Source organism: Emys orbicularis, chromosome 13 (assembly GCF_028017835.1).
Source record: "Emys orbicularis isolate rEmyOrb1 chromosome 13, rEmyOrb1.hap1, whole genome shotgun sequence".
Classification (NCBI taxonomy): domain Eukaryota; kingdom Metazoa; phylum Chordata; order Testudines; family Emydidae; genus Emys; species Emys orbicularis.
In genome coordinates this window covers 20458291-20482717 of record NC_088695.1, presented here as the reverse complement: position 1 = coordinate 20482717, position 24427 = coordinate 20458291, and the positions used below count along the sequence as shown (strand labels likewise).

The following is a 24427-nucleotide window of genomic DNA, read 5'->3' as shown; positions in this document are numbered from 1 at the left end:
AAAGGTGCTCTGTGAGATAGCTGCCCATAATGCACCGCTCCCAATAACGCTGCAATTGCCGCAAATGTGTCCACGACAGTGCGCTGGGCAGCTGTCAGTGTGGACAGACTGCAGCGCTTTCCCTACTCAGCTGCACAAAGTCAGGTTTAACTCACAGCGCTGTACATCTGCAAGTGTAGCCAAGGCCGACATCTGCAAGTGTAGCCATGCCCTTAGACTAAGGCCAGGTCTGCACTATGAAGTTAGGTTGACCCAGCTACTTCACTCACAGGTGTGAAAAATCCACACCCCCGAGCAATGCAGTTAGGCTCACCTAAGGCCTTGGCTACACTGGCGCTGTACAGCGCTGCAACTAGCTGCGCTCAGGGGTGTGAAAACACCCCCCCCCGAGCGCAGCGAGTACAGCGCTCTAAAGCGCCAGTGTAATCAGAGCCTGCAGCGCTGCACGCTCGCTCGCAGCGCTGCAAGCTATTCCCCTCGGATAGGTGGAGTACTTACAGCGCTGCAAGAGAGCTCTCGCAGTGCTGGTGGCGCGACTACACTCGCGCTTCACAGCGCTGCCGCGGCAGTGCTGGGAAGTCCTGAGTGTAGCCAAGGCCTTAGTCCCCAAGCAGACAGCACTAGGTTGACAGTAGAATTCTTCCACTGACCTAGCTGCTGCCTCTCAAGGAGGTGGATTTACTATAGCGAAGGGAGAACCCCTCCCATCATTGTATTAAGTGTCTACACTGAAGCACTACAGTAGCACGGTCTACATGGGGACTTAGGCTGGCTTAACTATGACACTCAGGCTTTGGCTACACTTGCAGCTGTACAGCGCTGTGAGGTAAACCTGTCTTCGTACAGCTGAGTAGGGAAAAGCGCTGCAGTCTGTCCACACTGACAGCTGCCAGCGCAGTGGCATGGCCACACTTGCAACATTTGCAGCTGTGTTGGGAGCGGTGCATTATGGGTAGCTATCCCAGCATTCATGTGGCTGCAACGTGTTTTTCAAAACGGGGAGGTGGGGTGGATTGTGACAGGGAGTGTGGGGGGAGAGAGAGTGCTTTTTGGAGCATGTCAGCTCTCTATTTTGCAAGTTCTGAATTCCCGGCCCCCTGCTCATTCATTTACTCACTCAAAGCAAGCTGCAAACTGCTTTTCTCTGTGGTACAAGCTTTGAAACCGGCACTTCCGCATTCCTGCAGCCGGTCACAACAATGGAGAGGATTGGCCACTTGAGAAGGTGATTAGTACAGCGCTGCAAGCGTTTACACTCACACCCGTGAGTCGTAGCCACTCCGCTGCAGCTGTTATTCCTCTCGGGGAGGTGGAGTACCTGCAGCGGTGTACCCAGGGAGATACAGCGCTGTAAGTGCCCTGCTAGTGTAGCCGGTCAGTGAGTTACAGCGCTGGGGGAGGCTTTACAGCGCTGTAACTCGCAAGTGTAGCCAAGGCCTCAGAAGTGTGGATTTTTCACATCCCTGAGAAGTGTAGCTGGGTTGATCTAATTTTCTAACATGGACCAGCCCTTAGGCCATGTCTATACGTACAGCGCTGCAGCTGTACCAATACTTGGGTTCTGGGGATTAGAGAGGCTGATTCCCCCTGAAATCCAGGAAACCCATGAGGAACCCTGCACAGAAGCTTCAGAGACTCCACAGCTTCTAATACCCAAGGGGACAGGAATCCCTTACCCAGTGAGGTCACAGTCTCATAATTCTCCTGCATGTCATCCCTTTAGAGGGCTCTCTGACACGGGTCCAGCAGAGCCCACCGTTCCTCTTACACAGCCTCTTCCTCAAGCATCAGGAGCTCTGCTGCAAGCACTTCCTTTTTCCATCCCTGTGGGGTATGGGATGATCTGGACCGTTATTCTGCAGCCTGTCAAGGTGAGAAGGGAGACTGGGACTTTGGTCCATTTCACACTCTGATTCCCCCCGGGTTCTTTCCCTGCACACAGATGCTCTAGACTCTGCCGTGCTGGGGAAATGATTCAACCAAGATTTTCATAAAGAGCAACCTAAAGTTAGGTCCCAGACCCACATTCAGGTCTCTCAATAAGTGGCTGGAGTTCCAAAAATGCTGAGTCTGCAGCACTGGGGTTCGGTTGTGAGTGTTCAGCACTGCTGATCATAAGGCCATTTATTCAGCAGTCTGATGGGGGATTTAGAAAATTAACATTAGGCTCCTATATTTAAAAATCCTGGTTATAGTCACTAAATTACAGCACAGACCCAGCCCCTCACACAAGGCTTAATCCACTGAAACAACAGATTCAATCAAGTCAATGGGACCACGCAGACGGCAAAGAAAAGCACATATAAGGCTATGTCTAAACTACAGACCTTACAGTGGCACAGCTGTACCGCTATAGCGATGCCGCTTTAAGGTCTCCCACCAGCATAATTAAACCACCCCCTAACGAGCTGCGGTAGCTATGATGGTGGGAGAGCTTCTTCCGCTGACATAGCACTATCCACACCGGTGCTTTTGTTGGTGAAACTTGTGTCAGTCCTGGGGGGCATCCCACACATCTATTCAACAAAAGTTCTACCAACAAAAATGCTAGTGTAGAGGCTAAGGGGCTTGTCTATGTAACCCACACACCTCCTGGGTGTGGGGTTCTGTCCCATCTATTGGCACCGAGACCACTTAGAGAGATTAATGAATCTGCTCTACAGCCTTCACTAACAGTCATATGGCTTTTAGCTCATGCAGTAGAGCAGAGGTAGACAAACTACGGCCCACGGGCCACATCCAGCCCGCGGGACCCTCCTGCACAGCCCCTGAGCTCCTGGCCTGGGAGGCTAGCCCCTGGCCCCTCCCCCGCAGCCACAGCTCACTGCACCGGCAGCGCGACGCTCTGGGCGGCAGCACAGCTGCAGAGCTGCAGCCTGACCCGGTGCTCTGTGCTGCGCGGTGGCGTGGCTGGCTCCAGCCGGGCGGCACGGCTGCCTATCCTGGTGCTCTGGGCGGCGTGGCTGTAGCACTGCCAAACCACCGGTGTCTAGATGACCAATCAGAGTCCTTCCAGTCCTACATTTCACTGATTCTTTATTAGGGATAAAGAAGGTTGTATTCCTGCTCAATGCAATGATAGCTCCACGTTTACATTCTTTAATCTGTACCCCCAGCAACACAGAGTTGAGAAAAATCATGAGGAGAAAAAGACATCCTTAAACAACTGGGATTCTGTGGACTCCAAAAAATGTGACCAATCCAAGCAGAACAACTAATGTTTGGACACGCTTTTGAAAGTGCCTAACTCAGTTGAATTATATCAGTGTATCCCATTTGAAAATCTGGATCTGTGGATTTTACTGTACAACAGTTTTTTAGCAGTGGTATCTCCTTTGACTTAGAGGCACAGTATTCCATGACCAGAGGACCATACTTGTGACTAAGGACTCAATTTTGTTTAAAGCTAAGGGACAAACATGCCTAAAGGAGTCCAACTCTAACTGAAACGCAGTGAGATCTGGATGCCTCGATTCCTTAAGCTCCTGTGAAAATCCCATCCTAACTCCTTTGCAGAATCAGGGCTTAAGAACTCACAGAAAAACATACATGGTTGGAGAGGAACTGCATTACATCCACAAGTAGAACTTGTATAGACTTCATTGAGAAACGAAAATTCAGACGTGAAAAGTTTGATACATTTTTTAATTAGCAAGTGAAACTCTGACACTAGTTTGCAACTCCTCATTAAGAGGAACTGTAGGGAGTTGGAGAAATTGGACTCCTGGTGGGACATAGGCAGAGACAAAACAGTCACTCCCAGCAAACAATATTTGAGTGTAGTCAAGAAACAATGCTAGAAACCAATACAAAAAGTTTAGTCTCACCCAGAAATGATTACTTCAAGGAAAGGACAATAACAGAAGTATGAAAGGTTGAAATCTCTGAACCTTTACCTTTGATATGAATATAATACTAATTCTAAAGGTTAGTTGAAAAGAGAGGTGAGCATCCATTTGTTCAGTGATCTATAGATTGGCAGGGTTAAACTCACTGAACCTTGTAAAACTTTGACATTTTTGAAGGATAGCGAAGTTGAGTTCTGGACCGGCTCTATGGACCAGCAACCGAAGCACAGTTCTAGGAGCGGCATTCTGGGAGGTTTTTTTTTTTTTTGCCTGGGGCGGCAAAAACCCTAGAGCCCTAGTTGAGTTTCAGTGGAATTAAGTTCTACTTCTATAGAACCGAGCAGTTTAGAAAATGTTTTTATCGTAGATCAGGTGGCATTCTTCACCAACTTCTGTTCTCTTCTGCAAGACAAAGGAGAGCTTTTGGAATTTCTGATTATCCCAGTTCCTGGAATGTGTTGGCACATATCTTCCTGGTGATAACTCATGAATGGTTTTGTTCTGTAGAGTGTGTGAGATTGTCAAAGGCAGCCAGGGGAATTGGGCACCCTTTAAAAGTCAAAGGCAGTTGGGCAATGAATGTAGGGGATGAGGATGCTGTCTGCTGTAGGGGATATTTCCATCACTCTCTTACAGGGGAGATGTAACGCTGCTATATTTATGGTTGAGATTCGCTTACAGTTAAATAACCCTTTGTCCTGAGTGCTCAGAGTTTCACTTGCCTACTCAGATGCTGCTGAAAATTGTCAGGTCTTGTTGGGGTCCTGGGTAGGGTTAAAGGTCCACATTTGGCAGTAATTTATGAGAGGGTTTCCCGAGTCAATCCCCCCCCAAATATACCATGTGACATCAAAACTTTACTGTTGTCGTAACTCTGTTGCTCACATCTGGGGCTCAGATTATGGCTCTGATCTGCCACAAACAATACCAACGCACTCGGGACCGATCTCTGTTGGTGTCCAGAGAAAGTAACATGTTGTTGGGGGTAGGTTGACACGCAGGAGAAAGCCTCATGCACATGGGCATCGGGACTAGGTCATCTTTGCTTACCCGAGAGTTTTCCGACAGCCTTGCATCAGTGTAACTGGCTGGCTCCAACAGGCAGATTGTGCCTGTTTAACCCCGTGTTTTCTACGTTTGGGTCCAGACCTCAGCAGCATTCTGAGAACACATCTTGTGCATGCTGCCTACTCCAGCTAAGGTGCTCTTTTTGTAAGATTTGTCGTAGGACCAAAGCTTCAGGTTTAAGGGCTAGTCTTTCACAGTGCTCGAAAGTGCATATAAATAGTCAGATTGTTTTGCAAACTGCAACGTTTAATGTGGTCCAGTGTTAGTGTTAGTCGACTGAGGTTATTTGGGCCGAGAGTTCGTTAGATACAGACCCCAAATTAGGAGCTGACTTCAAGTTATTATTCCAGTTGCTCTAAAACCCATGTGCATAGGGATAATGGCTTCAAAATTGGGATGCCACTAGGCCGTCTGGTGTAGAGGTTGTGATGCTAATTGGAGGTTGCTGGATTAAGGGGTTCCACAGCACTCCCACTGTACAATGATCCGGTTCTGTCGCTTTTAGATTGGAATAACCCTTTTTGGTGCTGACATGGGAAATCTAAGCTCTGATCCACACACAATTGACATCACTTCTCTGCCCCTTGGTCCCAAGCTGAGCTAAGGGGCAGTTTACAAATTGTTCAAACTTATTGCCCTTTAAAAGCTTTAGTACCTCTGCTTAGACACAGCTCCCATCTCTGAGCACTCTTTTTCCTCAGGCACTCCTTGACAAGTGACAGCAATATCCTCTGAGTCTTATACTCGTATGGGAAGTCATAGGAACAGGCATGGCTCCCTTGAATACAAGGGCCAACACGCAGGTTCCTGAGATGCCGTCAGACCTGCGTGCTGACAAACAGGTGCTATATATGGGGCAGTTTTTCTGGGTTCTTTTCTAAAAGTGAGAGAGTTGCAAGATTTCACCCAAGATGTGAAAGAGTGGGGTATGTCTACACAGCAACTAGCCACCTGTGGCTGGCGAAAGCCAAACCGACTTGGGCTCTTGGGGCTCGGCAGCGGGGCTTTCATTGCTGTGTCGACTTCCGGGCTTGGGCTGCAGCCCTAGCTCTCAGATCCTCCCACCTCACGGGGTCCTAGAGCCCCGGATCCAGTCAAAGCCTGGAAGTCTAACTATATGGGTGACAGCAGGGTTAAGCCCTTCTTCGTTTACTAATTACATATTTGTTTTCCTGATGAGGATTTTTCTTTCTCCAAAGAACAGCAAAATACCAAAATATTTCTCATAGGAATTGAAGGCTGCCCTCTTCAAGGCACAAATTAGGATACAAGTTCATTTCTCCCTCAGTCTGGTGCATCTGCTTTGAAAATGAGTGAAATGATCACAAATAAATAAATAAATCTAGTCGACTACATTTATTTATCCTTACAACTGTACCAAAAAGAAAAGTTGGGATATCCCTAGGAATTCATCAGGAAAGACTAGCAAAGAATATTATGAAATAACTAAATTGAGACTAATACTTAATACTTGAGAACCTCGACTCATTCTTCCTTTAGGATAAACATGGTGGTCTCCTTACTCAACACAGTCCTAGTTCCAGTTTTAGACCCTTTCATCTATACCATCCCAAACACAGAGTTCAAAGAGTCCCTGAGCAAAATGATAAACAGGGAAAAGAAATCCCTACACATTTACGATTCTCTGGGCTGTAAGAACTAAGATTTAAACCCAAACACAATAAGCGAGGTTTCCCTACTGTTCTGAGCGAGGCTAAGGATCAGATGAAGGTGGAATTTTAATGTATACCTTCTGAAGATTTGGATCTGTGGATTGTGTTCACCATGATAATATCTTGCAGATTTTAGCAGTGTTTTTAATCCATTGATTTGGATTTTCATTTTATATACATTTTATATACTTGTGACTTTGGCCTCAAATAAATTCAGAGCTTCTAGTAGCATTATTTTTTAAAAATACATTTTGGATCTAAAATGTCAAAGGCTGGGATAATGTATTTGTAGGTAGAAATTGGATTATGTTAAAAGTTGGTTATATAAAATGTGAAATTTATAGTGTGCTCCATGCGTGTATTTTTACAGTTGCATTTACTATGTTTATTAACAATGATTCCTTTTCACTGCTTTTACCCAGTAGTTTTGTAACATTTTTCAGCATGTCCTGAAGGTGTTAAAAACACAACATGAACAAAAGTTGAGGTTTCTAAACTGCCTAAGGGAGCTAGACATGCAAATCCCTTTGAAGGGTCCTTGGCTTTGGTGCCTAATTCTCTTAGGCTTACTTGAAAAGCCAAACTTTAGTGATTTATATATTTCTATTAAATATTATATAAATTATTTTGTACTCTTCATATTACTATATTGTTAATGCTGAAATATTAGAAATAAGACTATACATAATTCCTTTATTTCTTGGACTTGTTCTATACATTTTAAAACATTATTTTCTTTAAATTTCCAAAATAAATAAATAAATAAACAAAAGAATTACATATTACTCTGGGCCAGGGGTCGGCAACCTTTGGCATGCGGCCCACCAGGGAAATCCGCTGGTGGGCCAGGATGGTTTGTTTACCTGCAGCGTTCGTAGGTTCGGCCGATCGCAGCCCCCCCTGGCCACGGTTCGTCATTCCAGGCCAATGCGGGCTGCGGGAAGCAGCGTGGGCTGCGGGATCTGCTGGTCACTGCTTCCCGCAGCCCCCATTGGCCTGGAGCAACACTACACCTTTAATTCGGATTTAGTGGCTTTAATTCGAATTAACTCTGGAACCGTCCACACAACGAAGCCATTTAATTCGAATTAAAGGGCCCTTTAATTCGATTTCTGTACTCCACCCCGACGAGCGGAGTAGCGCCAAAATCGAATTTGTCAATTCGAATTAGCGTTAGTGTGGCCGCAATTCGATGTTATTGGCCTCCAGGAGCTATCCCACAGTGCACCATTGTGACCGCTCTGGCCAGCAATCTGAACTCGCATGCACTGGCCAGGTGGACAGGAAAAGCCCCGGGAACATTTGAATTTCATTTCCTGTTTGCACAGCGTGGAGAGCACAGGTGACCACAGAGAGCTCATCAGCACAGGTAACCATGCAGGCTGATAATCGAAAAAGAGCACCAGCATGGACCGTACAGGAGGTACTGGATTTGATCTCTATATGGGGAGAGGATTCAGTGCTAGCTGAACTGCGTTCGAAAAGACGAAATGCCAAAACTTATGAAAAAATTTCCAAGGGCATGATGGAGAGAGGCCACAATAGGGACACAGATCAGTGCCGCGTGAAAGTCAAGGAGCTCAGACAAGCCTATCAAAAAGCAAAGGAGGCAAACGGTCGCTCCGGGTCAGAGCCGCGGACATGCCGCTTCTACGCTGAGCTAAATGCATTTCTAGGGGGGGCCGCCACCACTACCCCACCTCTGACTGTGGATTCCGAGCTGGGGATAATCTCATCAGGGACACCTGATGATTCCGCGGAAGGGGAAGAGGAGGAGGAGGAGGACGAGCTGGCAGAGAGCACCCAGCTCTCCGTTCTCCCCAACAGCCAGGAACTGTTTCTCACCCTGACTGAAGTACCCTCCCAAGCCTCCCAAGCCAGCACCCAAGACCATGACCCCATGGAAGGGACCTCAGGTGAGTTTACCTTTTAAAATATAAAACATGGTTTAAAAGCAAGCATTTTTAATGATTAATTTGCCCTGAGCACTTGGGATGCATTCGCAGCCAGTACAGCTACTGGAAAAGTCTGTTAACATGTCTGGGGATGGAGCGGAAATCCTCCAGGGACATCTCCATGAAGCTCTCCTGGAGGTACTCCAAAAGCCTTGCCACAAGGTTTCTGGGCAGTGCAGCCTTATTCCGTCCTCCATGGTAGGACACTTGACCACGCCATGCTAGTAGCAAGTAATCTGGTATCATTGCCTGACAGAGCCTGGCAGCGTATGGTCCCGGTGTTTGCTGGCATTCAAGCAACATCCGTTCTTTATCTTGCTGTGTAATCCTCAGGAGAGTGATATCGCTTAGGGTAACCTGGTTGAAATAAGGGAATTTAATTAAGGGGACTGAGGTGGCCATTCCTACTGGGCTGTTTGCCTGTGGCTGAAAAGAAATCCTTCCCTGCATTTAGCCAAGTGCAAGGGGGGAGGGGAGGATTGGCCCAGAGCTTTTCGCGTTTTGCTAGCAGGGATCTTCCCTGATACCAGCCAGGCGGTGGGGGGAGGGATAAAGCACTCATCCCAGAGAATTCATCGCGGGTGGGGGGGGGGTGTTAGTTTGGTTCCTGCAGGGATCTTCCCTGATACCAGCCACGCGGTGGGGGGAGGGATAAAGCACTCATCCCAGAGAATTCATGGCGGGTGGGGGGGGGGGGTGTTAGTTTGGTTCCTGCAGGGATCTTCCCTGATACCAGCCACGCGGTGGGGGGAGGGATAAAGCACTCATCCCAGAGAATTCATGGCGGGTGGGGGGGGGGGGTGTTAGTTTGGTTCCTGCAGGGATCTTCCCTGATACCAGCCAGGCGGTGGGGGGAGGGAGAAAGCACTCATCCCAGAGAATTCATGGCGGGTGGGGGGGGGGGGTGTTAGTTTGGTTCCTGCAGGGATGTTCCCTGATACCAGCCACGCGGTGGGGGGAGGGATAAAGCACTCATCCCAGAGAATTCATGGCGGGTGGGGGGGGGGGGTGTTAGTTTGGTTCCTGCAGGGATCTTCCCTGATACCAGCCACGCGGTGGGGGGAGGGATAAAGCACTCATCCCAGAGAATTCATGGCGGGTGGGGGGGGGGTGTTAGTTTGGTTCCTGCAGGGATCTTCCCTGATACCAGCCAGGCGGTGGGGGGAGGGATAAAGCACTCATCCCAGAGAATTGGATGGGGGGGGGGTGTTAACCTTCAGCAGCAGAAAACAAGCTAACAGGAAAACTGCAGCACAACGGGCTTTGCTTGGTATGTGGGAAAGCAGGGCGCAGAAGCCTAAAGACAGTGGCTTACCATGGCAGCATGCAAGGTGAATTCTGTTGCCCCGACCTGCGTCTGTGATCTCTAGCAGCAAAGCCACAGGCACTCAATATTAAGAGGCAAAATGCGACCTTGCACAGAAATCACATGTGCTATGTAATGTGAATAGTATACACCGTGAAAGAGTATAAGCATTGTTCTGAAAAATGTATCTTTTAAAAAAATTCTCTCCTTTTTTCACTCCCTCCAGCAGGTGCAAATGTTTCAAGCCTCCCTCCTCCTTCCCGAAGGCTATCCCAGATAAGGCGTCGTAAAAAAAAAACGAGAGAAGAGATGTTTTCCGAAATCATGCAATCCACCAGGAATGAAAGAGCTCATCTGAATGAGTGGAAGGAGACGGTTTGCAAGTATAGGAAAGAAGCCAGTGACCGTGAGGACAGGAGGGACCAACGTGAGGACATGAGGGACCAACGTGAGGACATGAGGGACCAACGTGAGGACAGAAGGGACCAACGTGAGGAGAGGAGAGACGCTCGAGATGAGAGGTGGCGGCAGGAAGATCAGAGGAGTCGGGAAGCAACGCTGGGGCTGCTGCGTGAGCAAACAGACATGCTCCGGCGTCTGGTGGAGCTTCAGGAACGGCTGCTGGAGAACCGAGTGCCGCTACAGCCCCTGTATAACCCCCCTACCTCCTCACCATGTTCCATAGCCTCCACACCCAGACGTGTAAGAACACGGGGGGGGAGGCTCCGTACACCCTCCCATTCCACCCCAGTGGACAGCCCAAGCAAAAGGCTGCCATTTTTTTAACCTTTTTTTACTGGGCTTTTCCTTCCCGCTGATCCTCCTCCCAAACCCCACTCAGGTTCTGTGCCGCTACAGCCCCTGTATAACCCCCCTACCTCCTCACCATTTTCCATAGCCTCCCCACCCAGATGTGTAAGAACACGGGGGGGGAGGCTCCGTACACCCTCCCATTCCACCCCAGTGGACAGCCCAAGCAAAAGGCTGCCATTTTCTTAACCTTTTTTTACTGGGCTTTTCCTTCCCGCTGATCCTCCTCCCAAACCCCACTCAGGTTCTCTCCCTCTTTTTATAATCAATTCATAAAGAATAAATGATTTTTAAACAATGGTGACTTTATTTCCTTTGAAAGCAAGCTGGGGGAAGGGGGAGGGTGGGTTCCTTACAGAGAATGAGTCAATAAAGGGGGCGGGTTTTCAGGAAGGATAAACAAACATAAATTTCACACTGTAGCCTGGCCAGTCATGAAACTGGTTTTCAAAGCTTCCCTAATGCGCAGCGCTTCATCGTGTGCTCTTCTAATCGCCCTGGTGTCTGGCTGCGAGTAATCAGCAGCCAGGCGATTTGCCTCAGCCTCCCACCCTGCCATAAAGGTCTCCCCCTTGCTCTCACAGAGATTGTGAAGCACACAGCAAGCAGTAATAACAATGGGGATATTGGTTTGGCTGAGGTCTGAGCGAGTCAATAAGGATCGCCAGCGACCTTTTAAACGGCCAAATGCACATTCTACCACCATTCTGCACTTGCTCAGCCTGTAGTTGAACAACTCCTGACTCCTGTCCAGGCTGCCTGTGTATGGCTTCATGAGCCATGGCATTAAGGGGTAGGCTGGGTCCCCAAGAATAACAATTGGCATTTCAACATCCCCCACGGTTATTTTCTGGTCCAGAAAGTAAGTCCCTTGCTGCAGCCGTTTAAACAGATTGGTGTTCCTGAAGACGCGAGCGTCATGAACCCTTCCCGGCCAGCCCACATGGATGTTGGTGAAACGTCCCTTGTGATCCACAAGTGCTTGCAGCACCATTGAGAAGTACCCCTTGCGGTTTATGTACTGGGTACCCTGGTGCTCCGGTGCCAAGATAGGAATATGGGTTCCATCTATTGCCCCACCACAGTTAGGGAATCCCATTGCAGCAAAGCCATCCACTATGACCTGCACATTTCCCAGAGTCACTACCTTTCGTAGCAGCACCTCCGTGATTGCTTTGGCTACTTGCATCACAGCAGCCCCCACAGTAGATTTGCCCACTCCAAATTGATTCCCGACTGACCGGTAGCTGTCTGGCGTTGCAAGCTTCCACAGGGCTATCGCCACTCGCTTCTCAACTGTGAGGGCTGCTCTCATCTTGGTATTCTGGCGCTTCAGGGCAGGGGAAAGCAAGTCACAAAGTTCCATGAAAGTGCCCTTACGCATGCGAAAGTTTCTCAGCCACTGGGAATCGTCCCACACCTGCAACACTATGCGGTCCCACCAGTCTGTGCTTGTTTCCCGGGCCCAGAATCGGCGTTCAAAGCCTATAACCTGGCCCATTAACATCATAATCTCCAAAGCACCGGGGCCCGCGGTCTCAGAGAATTCTGTGTCCGTGTCCATGTCCTCATCACGCTGGTCGCTGCGCTGCAATCGCCGCCTCCTCCTCCTCCTCGCCTCTTTTTTCTGGTCCTGTGTAAGCATAAACTCCACGAGAAAGCGCGAGGTGTTTATAATGTTCAAGACTGCGTTCTGGAGCACAACGGGATCCATGCTTGATGCAGAATGGAGTCTGCAGAGTTCACTCAGGAAAAAAGGCGCGAAATGGTTGTCTGCCGTTGCTTTCAGGGAGGGAGGGGGAGGCTGTACCCAGAACTACCTGCGACAATGTTTTTTGCCCCATCATGCACTGGGGTCTCAACCCAGAATTCCAAGGGGGGTGGAGACTGCGGGAACTATGGGATAGCTATGTAAAAGCTACCCACAATGCAACGCTCTGGAAATCGATGCTACTATGGTAGCTTGGACGCACACCACCGAATTAATGGTGCCTAGTGTGGCCGAATACATTCGAATTTATAAAATCGGTTTCCTAAATTCGAATTATATAAATTCGAATTAATCCTGGTCTACACTACACCTTTAATTCGGATTTAGTGGCTTTAATTCGAATTAACTCTGGAACCGTCCACACAACGAAGCCATTTAATTCGAATTAAAGGGCCCTTTAATTCGATTTCTGTACTCCACCCCGACGAGCGGAGTAGCGCCAAAATCGAATTTGTCAATTCGAATTAGCGTTAGTGTGGCCGCAATTCGATGTTATTGGCCTCCAGGAGCTATCCCACAGTGCACCATTGTGACCGCTCTGGCCAGCAATCTGAACTCGCATGCACTGGCCAGGTGGACAGGAAAAGCCCCGGGAACATTTGAATTTCATTTCCTGTTTGCACAGCGTGGAGAGCACAGGTGACCACAGAGAGCTCATCAGCACAGGTAACCATGCAGGCTGATAATCGAAAAAGAGCACCAGCATGGACCGTACAGGAGGTACTGGATTTGATCTCTATATGGGGAGAGGATTCAGTGCTAGCTGAACTGCGTTCGAAAAGACGAAATGCCAAAACTTATGAAAAAATTTCCAAGGGCATGATGGAGAGAGGCCACAATAGGGACACAGATCAGTGCCGCGTGAAAGTCAAGGAGCTCAGACAAGCCTATCAAAAAGCAAAGGAGGCAAACGGTCGCTCCGGGTCAGAGCCGCGGACATGCCGCTTCTACGCTGAGCTAAATGCATTTCTAGGGGGGGCCGCCACCACTACCCCACCTCTGACTGTGGATTCCGAGCTGGGGATAATCTCATCAGGGACACCTGATGATTCCGCGGAAGGGGAAGAGGAGGAGGAGGAGGACGAGCTGGCAGAGAGCACCCAGCTCTCCGTTCTCCCCAACAGCCAGGAACTGTTTCTCACCCTGACTGAAGTACCCTCCCAAGCCTCCCAAGCCAGCACCCAAGACCATGACCCCATGGAAGGGACCTCAGGTGAGTTTACCTTTTAAAATATAAAACATGGTTTAAAAGCAAGCATTTTTAATGATTAATTTGCCCTGAGCACTTGGGATGCATTCGCAGCCAGTACAGCTACTGGAAAAGTCTGTTAACATGTCTGGGGATGGAGCGGAAATCCTCCAGGGACATCTCCATGAAGCTCTCCTGGAGGTACTCCAAAAGCCTTGCCACAAGGTTTCTGGGCAGTGCAGCCTTATTCCGTCCTCCATGGTAGGACACTTGACCACGCCATGCTAGTAGCAAGTAATCTGGTATCATTGCCTGACAGAGCCTGGCAGCGTATGGTCCCGGTGTTTGCTGGCATTCAAGCAACATCCGTTCTTTATCTTGCTGTGTAATCCTCAGGAGAGTGATATCGCTTAGGGTAACCTGGTTGAAATAAGGGAATTTAATTAAGGGGACTGAGGTGGCCGTTCCTACTGGGCTGTTTGCCTGTGGCTGAAAAGAAATCCTTCCCTGCATTTAGCCAAGTGCAAGGGGGGGGGGAGGATTGGCCCAGAGCTTTTCGCGTTTTGCTAGCAGGGATCTTCCCTGATACCAGCCAGGCGGTGGGGGGAGGGATAAAGCACTCATCCCAGAGAATTCATCGCGGGTGGGGGGGGGGGGGGTGTTAGTTTGGTTCCTGCAGGGATCTTCCCTGATACCAGCCACGCGGTGGGGGGAGGGATAAAGCACTCATCCCAGAGAATTCATGGCGGGTGGGGGGGGGTGTTAGTTTGGTTCCTGCAGGGATCTTCCCTGATACCAGCCACGCGGTGGGGGGAGGGATAAAGCACTCATCCCAGAGAATTCATGGCGGGTGGGGGGGGGGGTGTTAGTTTGGTTCCTGCAGGGATCTTCCCTGATACCAGCCAGGCGGTGGGGGGAGGGAGAAAGCACTCATCCCAGAGAATTCATGGCGGGTGGGGGGGGGGGGGGTGTTAGTTTGGTTCCTGCAGGGATGTTCCCTGATACCAGCCACGCGGTGGGGGGAGGGATAAAGCACTCATCCCAGAGAATTCATGGCGGGTGGGGGGGTGGTGTTAGTTTGGTTCCTGCAGGGATCTTCCCTGATACCAGCCACGCGGTGGGGGGAGGGATAAAGCACTCATCCCAGAGAATTCATGGCGGGTGGGGGGGGGGGGTGTTAGTTTGGTTCCTGCAGGGATCTTCCCTGATACCAGCCAGGCGGTGGGGGGAGGGATAAAGCACTCATCCCAGAGAATTGGATGGGGGGGGGGGGTGTTAACCTTCAGCAGCAGAAAACAAGCTAACAGGAAAACTGCAGCACAACGGGCTTTGCTTGGTATGTGGGAAAGCAGGGCGCAGAAGCCTAAAGACAGTGGCTTACCATGGCAGCATGCAAGGTGAATTCTGTTGCCCCGACCTGCGTCTGTGATCTCTAGCAGCAAAGCCACAGGCACTCAATATTAAGAGGCAAAATGCGACCTTGCACAGAAATCACATGTGCTATGTAATGTGAATAGTATACACCGTGAAAGAGTATAAGCATTGTTCTGAAAAATGTATCTTTTAAAAAAATTCTCTCCTTTTTTCACTCCCTCCAGCAGGTGCAAATGTTTCAAGCCTCCCTCCTCCTTCCCGAAGGCTATCCCAGATAAGGCGTCGTAAAAAAAAAACGAGAGAAGAGATGTTTTCCGAAATCATGCAATCCACCAGGAATGAAAGAGCTCATCTGAATGAGTGGAAGGAGACGGTTTGCAAGTATAGGAAAGAAGCCAGTGACCGTGAGGACAGGAGGGACCAACGTGAGGACATGAGGGACCAACGTGAGGACATGAGGGACCAACGTGAGGACAGAAGGGACCAACGTGAGGAGAGGAGAGACGCTCGAGATGAGAGGTGGCGGCAGGAAGATCAGAGGAGTCGGGAAGCAACGCTGGGGCTGCTGCGTGAGCAAACAGACATGCTCCGGCGTCTGGTGGAGCTTCAGGAACGGCTGCTGGAGAACCGAGTGCCGCTACAGCCCCTGTATAACCCCCCTACCTCCTCACCATGTTCCATAGCCTCCACACCCAGACGTGTAAGAACACGGGGGGGGAGGCTCCGTACACCCTCCCATTCCACCCCAGTGGACAGCCCAAGCAAAAGGCTGCCATTTTTTTAACCTTTTTTTACTGGGCTTTTCCTTCCCGCTGATCCTCCTCCCAAACCCCACTCAGGTTCTGTGCCGCTACAGCCCCTGTATAACCCCCCTACCTCCTCACCATTTTCCATAGCCTCCCCACCCAGATGTGTAAGAACACGGGGGGGGAGGCTCCGTACACCCTCCCATTCCACCCCAGTGGACAGCCCAAGCAAAAGGCTGCCATTTTCTTAACCTTTTTTTACTGGGCTTTTCCTTCCCGCTGATCCTCCTCCCAAACCCCACTCAGGTTCTCTCCCTCTTTTTATAATCAATTCATAAAGAATAAATGATTTTTAAACAATGGTGACTTTATTTCCTTTGAAAGCAAGCTGGGGGAAGGGGGAGGGTGGGTTCCTTACAGAGAATGAGTCAATAAAGGGGGCGGGTTTTCAGGAAGGATAAACAAACATAAATTTCACACTGTAGCCTGGCCAGTCATGAAACTGGTTTTCAAAGCTTCCCTAATGCGCAGCGCTTCATCGTGTGCTCTTCTAATCGCCCTGGTGTCTGGCTGCGAGTAATCAGCAGCCAGGCGATTTGCCTCAGCCTCCCACCCTGCCATAAAGGTCTCCCCCTTGCTCTCACAGAGATTGTGAAGCACACAGCAAGCAGTAATAACAATGGGGATATTGGTTTGGCTGAGGTCTGAGCGAGTCAATAAGGATCGCCAGCGACCTTTTAAACGGCCAAATGCACATTCTACCACCATTCTGCACTTGCTCAGCCTGTAGTTGAACAACTCCTGACTCCTGTCCAGGCTGCCTGTGTATGGCTTCATGAGCCATGGCATTAAGGGGTAGGCTGGGTCCCCAAGAATAACAATTGGCATTTCAACATCCCCCACGGTTATTTTCTGGTCCGGAAAGTAAGTCCCTTGCTGCAGCCGTTTAAACAGATTGGTGTTCCTGAAGACGCGAGCGTCATGAACCCTTCCCGGCCAGCCCACATGGATGTTGGTGAAACGTCCCTTGTGATCCACAAGTGCTTGCAGCACCATTGAGAAGTACCCCTTGCGGTTTATGTACTGGGTACCCTGGTGCTCCGGTGCCAAGATAGGAATATGGGTTCCATCTATTGCCCCACCACAGTTAGGGAATCCCATTGCAGCAAAGCCATCCACTATGACCTGCACATTTCCCAGAGTCACTACCTTTTGTAGCAGCACCTCCGTGATTGCTTTGGCTACTTGCATCACAGCAGCCCCCACAGTAGATTTGCCCACTCCAAATTGATTCCCGACTGACCGGTAGCTGTCTGGCGTTGCAAGCTTCCACAGGGCTATCGCCACTCGCTTCTCAACTGTGAGGGCTGCTCTCATCTTGGTATTCTGGCGCTTCAGGGCAGGGGAAAGCAAGTCACAAAGTTCCATGAAAGTGCCCTTACGCATGCGAAAGTTTCTCAGCCACTGGGAATCGTCCCACACCTGCAACACTATGCGGTCCCACCAGTCTGTGCTTGTTTCCCGGGCCCAGAATCGGCGTTCAAAGCCTATAACCTGGCCCATTAACATCATAATCTCCAAAGCACCGGGGCCCGCGGTCTCAGAGAATTCTGTGTCCGTGTCCATGTCCTCATCACGCTGGTCGCTGCGCTGCAATCGCCGCCTCCTCCTCCTCCTCGCCTCTTTTTTCTGGTCCTGTGTAAGCATAAACTCCACGAGAAAGCGCGAGGTGTTTATAATGTTCAAGACTGCGTTCTGGAGCACAACGGGATCCATGCTTGATGCAGAATGGAGTCTGCAGAGTTCACTCAGGAAAAAAGGCGCGAAATGGTTGTCTGCCGTTGCTTTCAGGGAGGGAGGGGGAGGCTGTACCCAGAACTACCTGCGACAATGTTTTTTGCCCCATCATGCACTGGGGTCTCAACCCAGAATTCCAAGGGGGGTGGAGACTGCGGGAACTATGGGATAGCTATGTAAAAGCTACCCACAATGCAACGCTCTGGAAATCGATGCTACTATGGTAGCTTGGACGCACACCACCGAATTAATGGTGCCTAGTGTGGCCGAATACATTCGAATTTATAAAATCGGTTTCCTAAATTCGAATTATATAAATTCGAATTAATCCTGTAGTGTAGACATACCCCCACCAGGAACCATTAGCAAAAGGATAGATAATAAGATAGCAAATAACATAATGCAACTATATAAATACATACTATGCCCGCACATAGAACACTGTGGGCAGTTCTGGTCACCCCATATAAGAAAAAATGTATTAAAAATGGAAAAGTTACAGAGAAAGGTAACAAAAATGATTAGCGGTATGGAACAACTTCCATATGAGGGAAGATTAAAAGGACTGGGTCTCTTCATCTTGGAAAAGAGATGACTATGGGGGGATATCAGAGAGGTCTAGAAAATCATGAATGGTGTGGAGACAGTGAATAAGGAAGTGCTATTTACCCCTTCTCACAACACAAAAATGAGGGGTCACCTGATAAAACTGATAGGCAACAGGTTTAAAACAAACAAAAGGAAATACTTCTTCACAAAACACACAGTCAACCTCTGGAACTCATTGCCAGGGGATACTGTGAAGACCAAATGTATAACTGGGTTCAAAAAGAATTAGATAAGTTCATGGAGGATAGATCGGTCAAGGGTTATTAACGCAGATAGTCAGGGATACAACTCCATGCTCTGGGTGTCCGAGCCTCTGATTGCCAGATGCCGGGAGTGAATGACAGGGAATGGATTACCTGATAATTGCCCTGATTTGTTCATTTCCTCTGGGGCACCTGGCATTGGGCACTGTCAGAAGACAGGATACTGGGCTAGATGGACCATTGGTCTTACCCAGTTAGGCCGTTCTTATGACAACAAGTTAGGGGAGTAACGGAGTTACTAGGTAAAATCCAAAGAAGTGGGCTGTAGCTTATGCTCTAATAAATTTGTTAGTCTCTAAGGTGCCACAAGTACTCCTGTTCTTTTTGCGGATACAGACTAACACGGCTGATACTCTGAAACCTAGGTAAAATCCTGTGTCATATGTTTCGTACAAAGTGGGGCTAGAAGATCACAAGGGGTCCATCTGGCTTTAAAATCTATGAATACACAAAAATGCCATTCACTTATTTTCACTGTTACCCTTTTTACACAGAAGGCTGATGTCGGACATGGAGGAAAGGAATGAAACGGCTGTGTCTGTGTTCATCCTTCTGGGATTTTCCAGTCTTGGTGAGAAACTGAAGATTTTCCTGTTCCTGATTCTTCTCCTCCCCTACCTGATCACAGTAACAGGCAATGTGGTCATCATTTTCATAGTGTGTGTTGATCGTCGACTCCACTCTCCCATGTACTTTTTCATTGCCAATTTGTCCTTCTTGGAAATCTGGTTCACCTCAGTCACGAGCCCTAGACTGATGCTGAACTTTCTCTCAGTCAACCAAACCATTTCATTCTATGGCTGCATGGCCCAGTCGTACTTCTATTTTGTCTTGGGTGGTACAGAGTTGTTCCTAATAGTGGTCATGTCCTTTGATCGCTATGTTGCCATCTGCCACCCTTTGCAATACGCCACCATCATGAAGCAGAGACTTAGTTTCCAACTGGTTCTTGGCTCATGGGTGGGAAGTTTCACAGTTACAAATTTACGGATGCTCCTGATTTCGAAGCTGAGATTCTGTGGGCCGAATGTGATCAACCATTTCTTCTGTGACAATTCTCCCCTCTTCCAGCTCTCCTGCACTGACACCAGTCGGGTTCAGAGGGTGGACTCCATTTTGATCTCAACTACTGACTTAATTATGTTTAACAATGTTGTCTTACATGAGCATCTTCTTCTCTATTCTACAAATGCCAACAGCTACAGGCAGACAGAAAGCTTTTGCTACCTGTGGGTCCCATCTCACAGCTTTGACAATTGCCTACGGAAGCTGCATTGTTTTGTATGCCAGGCCTTCGGGAAATTCCTCTTTGGATGTCAACAAAGGGGTGGCTCTGCTGAACACCATAGTGTACCCTTTCCTTAACCCCTTTATCTACAGCCTCAGAAACAAGACTGTGAAACTCGCCCTGAGAGGAACCTTAAGTCGTAGTACTGTAATGTTGTTCCACAATCTGCACCATGCTTCTGGATAGATATAAGAAAAGGAAAACAAACAAAAAAATACCCACCACCATAATGAATGTGTTATTATTAGAAAATTATGTTTAATAGTCCTTTCTCAATCTGTATTTTTTTAAAATTAAAGTTTAGTCAATTCTACTCTTCAAAGAAATCATTAGATTTATGCAGTCTCTCTTGAAAATGCTGATTTATCACACACTTGAGACAAATGGGTAATTATCCACCGATCAAACACTTCTCTGATCGTAGCAGGGCAAGCTTCCTTCGGGCGACACAAAACCACTTGGGGAACAGATATAAGCTAGGCACATATTTATTCTTTCTGTCTGTAGTTTGAGAGGTTCTTCAATTATTAAGCCTGGTGGTTAGGCTATGTGCATGGGATGTGAAAGACACCAGTTCAACTCCCAGCGTCAAATCAGGCCATATAGTGATTGGAACCTGCATGTCCCATGTACCAGACGTAATCCTAGCCATTGGGCTGTAGGGACAGAGCTGAGCTTTCTAGAGTGACCAGTAATACCGCACTGGAAGAGAGGAACTGTTTCACACAAAATGTCAAAAGGTCTTGGTTTCATTCTGATGCAGAAGGAAAACACACTTTGAAATCATAAAATGGAATTCAAGATTTCCGACTAGAATCTCTCTCCTTCCCCCTTTCATTTCCATGGTACAAGATCAACGAAGGTCAGACACACTCATTTTTACAATGCTTTTCTATTTCACCTCTAGTTATAAGTGTTGAAAAAACATTCACTTTGAAAGATGGAACACAAATAGTTAATCCCAAGAAAGAATGTGCTGAAATAACAGAAAGTGAGGCAAAGACTTTGCTTCTACTGTTTAAAATTAAATTTTCCCCCCAACCTCCCACTCTCACCGTGTATCAGAAAACAATTTAACTGATTAATCTTCCTGAAAACATTTTCTCTGGTGTGGCGAAAAGGCCCCTGCAGGCAGCCCCACACTTCCTAGCACCACAGCGGGGTATTGGCCTCAACCTTGACTCAAAGACAACAGCAGCCTATATTGAGTCAAGCACACGGCTGCCTGATGTTCGTGGGATCAGTGCTGGCTCAGAGAGGAAATCCGCCCCCCGTTTCTTGCACCACAGTGCAACCTTTCACTTTGCCCTAACTTTCCTAGTACCCTAGACATGTAGGGCTGTTTAGCCTTGTTACCTTCAGCTGTAACGCAAGGAGCCTCCAGGCCTGTATCTTGTAAGACATTAGCTTAAGCAGGTTAGCATAAGTGTAGTGACATATAATAGGCCTGTAACCTTTGGCATAGATAAGTGGTCCGAAAGTTACCCTCAGATTTGGTGGAATTTGGGCTAGCTTGCTCAATGGCAGGAGTTGGAACTTAAGGGTACACGGCAACAGCAGGAACACGGCAGGAACATGCAAATAATAACCGTAAACCGGCTTAAACAAGAAGTGACAGGTATCATAATGAGCTAAAATGGCATTAATATGTATTAATATGTTAACCTGTAGAATAAGTACACCTCCGTGTTATGTGGCTGAGGAAGTTAGATTTGGGAATGGAAGCTTGAGCATTAGCATGAATATTCACCTTGGTGCACAGGTCTTATAATGACAGGTTCCGGAGTAGGAGCCGTGTTAGTCTGTATCCGCAAAAAGTACAGGAGTACTTGTGGCACCTTAGAGACTAACAAATGTATTAGAGCATAAGCTTTCGTGGGCTACAGCCCACTTCTTCGGATGCATATGTCCACATATCTATTCAAGTGACATCATCATAGGGCCTAATCACATCAGCCATACCATCAGGGGCTCGTTCACCTGCACATCTACCAATGTAATATATGCCATCATGTGCCAGCAATGCCCCTCTGCCAGGTACATTGGCCAAACCGGACAGTCTCTAAGCAAACGAATTAATGGACACAAATCTGACATCAGGAATCATAATACTCAAAAACCAGTGGGAGAACACTTTAACCTGTCTGGCCATTCTATGACAGACCTGCGGGTGGCTATCTTAAAACAGAAAAACTTCAAAAACAGACTCCAACGAGAGACTGCTGAGCTGGAATTGATATGCAAACTAGACACAATCAACTCAGGATTGAATAAGGACTGGGAATGGCTGAGCCATTACAAACATTGAATCTATCTCCCCTTGTAAGTATTCTCACACTTGCTTCTTATCAAACTGTCTGTACTGAGCTATCTTGATTATCACTTCAAAAGTTTTTTTTCTCTTACTGAATTGGCCTCTCAGAGTTGGTAAGACAACTCCCACCTGTTCATGCTCTCTCTAATGTGTATATATATATATCTCTTCAATATATGTTTCACTCTATATGCATCCGAAGAAGTGGGCTGTAGCCCACGAAAGCTTATGCTCTAATAAATTTGTTAGTCTCTAAGGTACCACAAGTACTCCTAATCTTTAAAAGAGTCAGGCAACAGCTGCAAGGGGCCTAGATAGCTCATTTAATTCAGCCCCCTACTCTGAGGCAGGCCCAAATAAACATAGCCCATCCCTCACAGATGTTTGTCCAACCAGTTCTTAAAATCTCCAATGATGGGGATTCCACATCCTACCTTGGAAACTAGTCTAGTGCTTAACTGTCCTTATAGTTAGATCAGAAATTAGGGAAATCATTCTCAGTCTCCCTTGCTGCACACTGAGCCCATTACTGCTTGTCCTACCTTCCATGGACATGGAGACCGGATCATTATTCTCTTTATACCAGCCCTTAACACATTCGCAGACTGTTAACAGGTCCCCCTTGCTCTTCTGTTCTCAAGACTAAACATGTCCCAATTGTTAACCTTTTCTCATAGGACAGGTTTTCTAAACCTTTTTTCATTTTTGTTGCTCTCCTCTGGCCTCTAGCCAATTTGTGCACATCTTTACTAAAGTGTGGCACCCAGAACTGGACGCACTACTGTTGTCCCCCCTGCATCCCCCTTGGAAAAATTATTGCTAAAATAAAATCACTAGTCTTGACTGGTGTTGCCTGTCTTTGTCTAGTCTCTGTTCTTCCTTCATCTCGGCCTCTAAAATGATACCGTTAGCAATCTTGTATTAGAAAAAGAGTCTAACTTTCCCATTTCATCTCTTAAGTGGAATGTTATTGTGGCACTTCTTAACATCAAGGATTTCATACCAAAACCTGGTGTAACACACACAAATTTTCATAAATAGAAGTAGGGGAAATTTTTCTGTTGAAACTCTTTTTGATCGAAAATGCTGATAGACGACACTGAAAGGTTTTGCAAGTCTTTGTTGGTTTCACTGAGTTGTGTCGACCATTTTTTACAAAAATCAAAACATTTTATTGCAGCAGTTTGAAAATGTAATGCTTTGGGGGTTTTTTACTGCAAAACAACTTTTTTTGTCTGAAAATTTCCTTTGCTTTTGTTTGTTTGGAAAACCTTTAAAAATGGCCCAAACATAAACAATTACATGTCAATGTTTTCATCTGACCCAACATAAATTTACTGTTTCTGTTTAACTTTTTCATTCACTGCAAATTCTTTAAAAAAAAATATTTCAACCTGAAACAATGTTCAATTTTTTAAATGGTCAGCTTACTGAAATAGCTTTTAGTCACACAGCCATACTAAGAAAACACACATTAATTTGCCAATCTGTCAATTTAAGAACATAATCATTAGTGTTTGGGAAAAGGGTAAATAATGTTGTGACTGTTTGAGGGAGATGTTCTTGTTTCTCTTCAGAGCATGATTACAAATTCTAATTAAAAATAATAAAAAAAAATATATTTTGAAAATTCACAAAAAGATGAATTCATCTTCCTATTCTGCCTTAAAATTTTGTGGTAGGATTTTTAAAGATTCCTAAGTGTTTGAGCACCAGAATCCCAGGGAAAGATAATGGGAGCATTGCACCTAACTACTGTAGACTTTTTGAAAATCTTAGCCTTCAAGAAGATGACTATTTTAGGGTTCAATTTGATCAGGTATCTCAGCATGTCCTATGAGAGTTCTTGCATCTGGTAATCTCCTGTTTGTTTTGCCGTGGCTCAGATTAAATGATTGCACTTTCAAAACCTTATTTAATGTGTGGGTGAAAGCGAGACGTTTCCCCAGATGGACAGAGGAGGAGAGATGGCAAGAGAGCAACGGCTACTGAGAGAGAGAGATTCAGAGAACAGAGCTGGTTTTTGTTTCTTTTCTAAATGACAGCAGCTGTTCCGCCACTACTCTGAAAAGGTAAATATATAAAACTATAATACGACTGTGCATTTGCTTTGGTGTTCCATAGTTCATGTATTTGTAGAATACGAGGGACAGTTGTGATAATATAATATGATTTTCTGTGTAACACCGGCCAGAGAACATCTCAGGAAAAAGTTCCAAGAGTATAGACAAAAGTATAACAAGATCTAATGGCTGGGAGTTGAAGATAGACAACTTCAGACTGGACTTAGTGTCTATTTTTAACAGTAAGGAGACTTGCCCATTGGAATAACTTAGCAAGGCTGGTGTGGTGGGTTCTCCATCCCTGGTCAGTTTAAAATCAAGATTGGATGTTTTCTTAAAAGGCAGGCTCTAGT

The 24427-nt window shown here is 47.2% G+C and overlaps 2 pseudogenes; one reads left to right on the top strand and one right to left on the bottom strand.

The window, feature by feature from the left end:
- LOC135887575 (zinc finger protein 271-like) overlaps positions 1 to 24427 on the bottom strand; it is a 167661-nt pseudogene that overhangs the window by 33118 nt on the left and 110116 nt on the right.
- LOC135888096 (olfactory receptor 6E1-like) lies at positions 18911 to 19883 on the top strand (annotated as a pseudogene).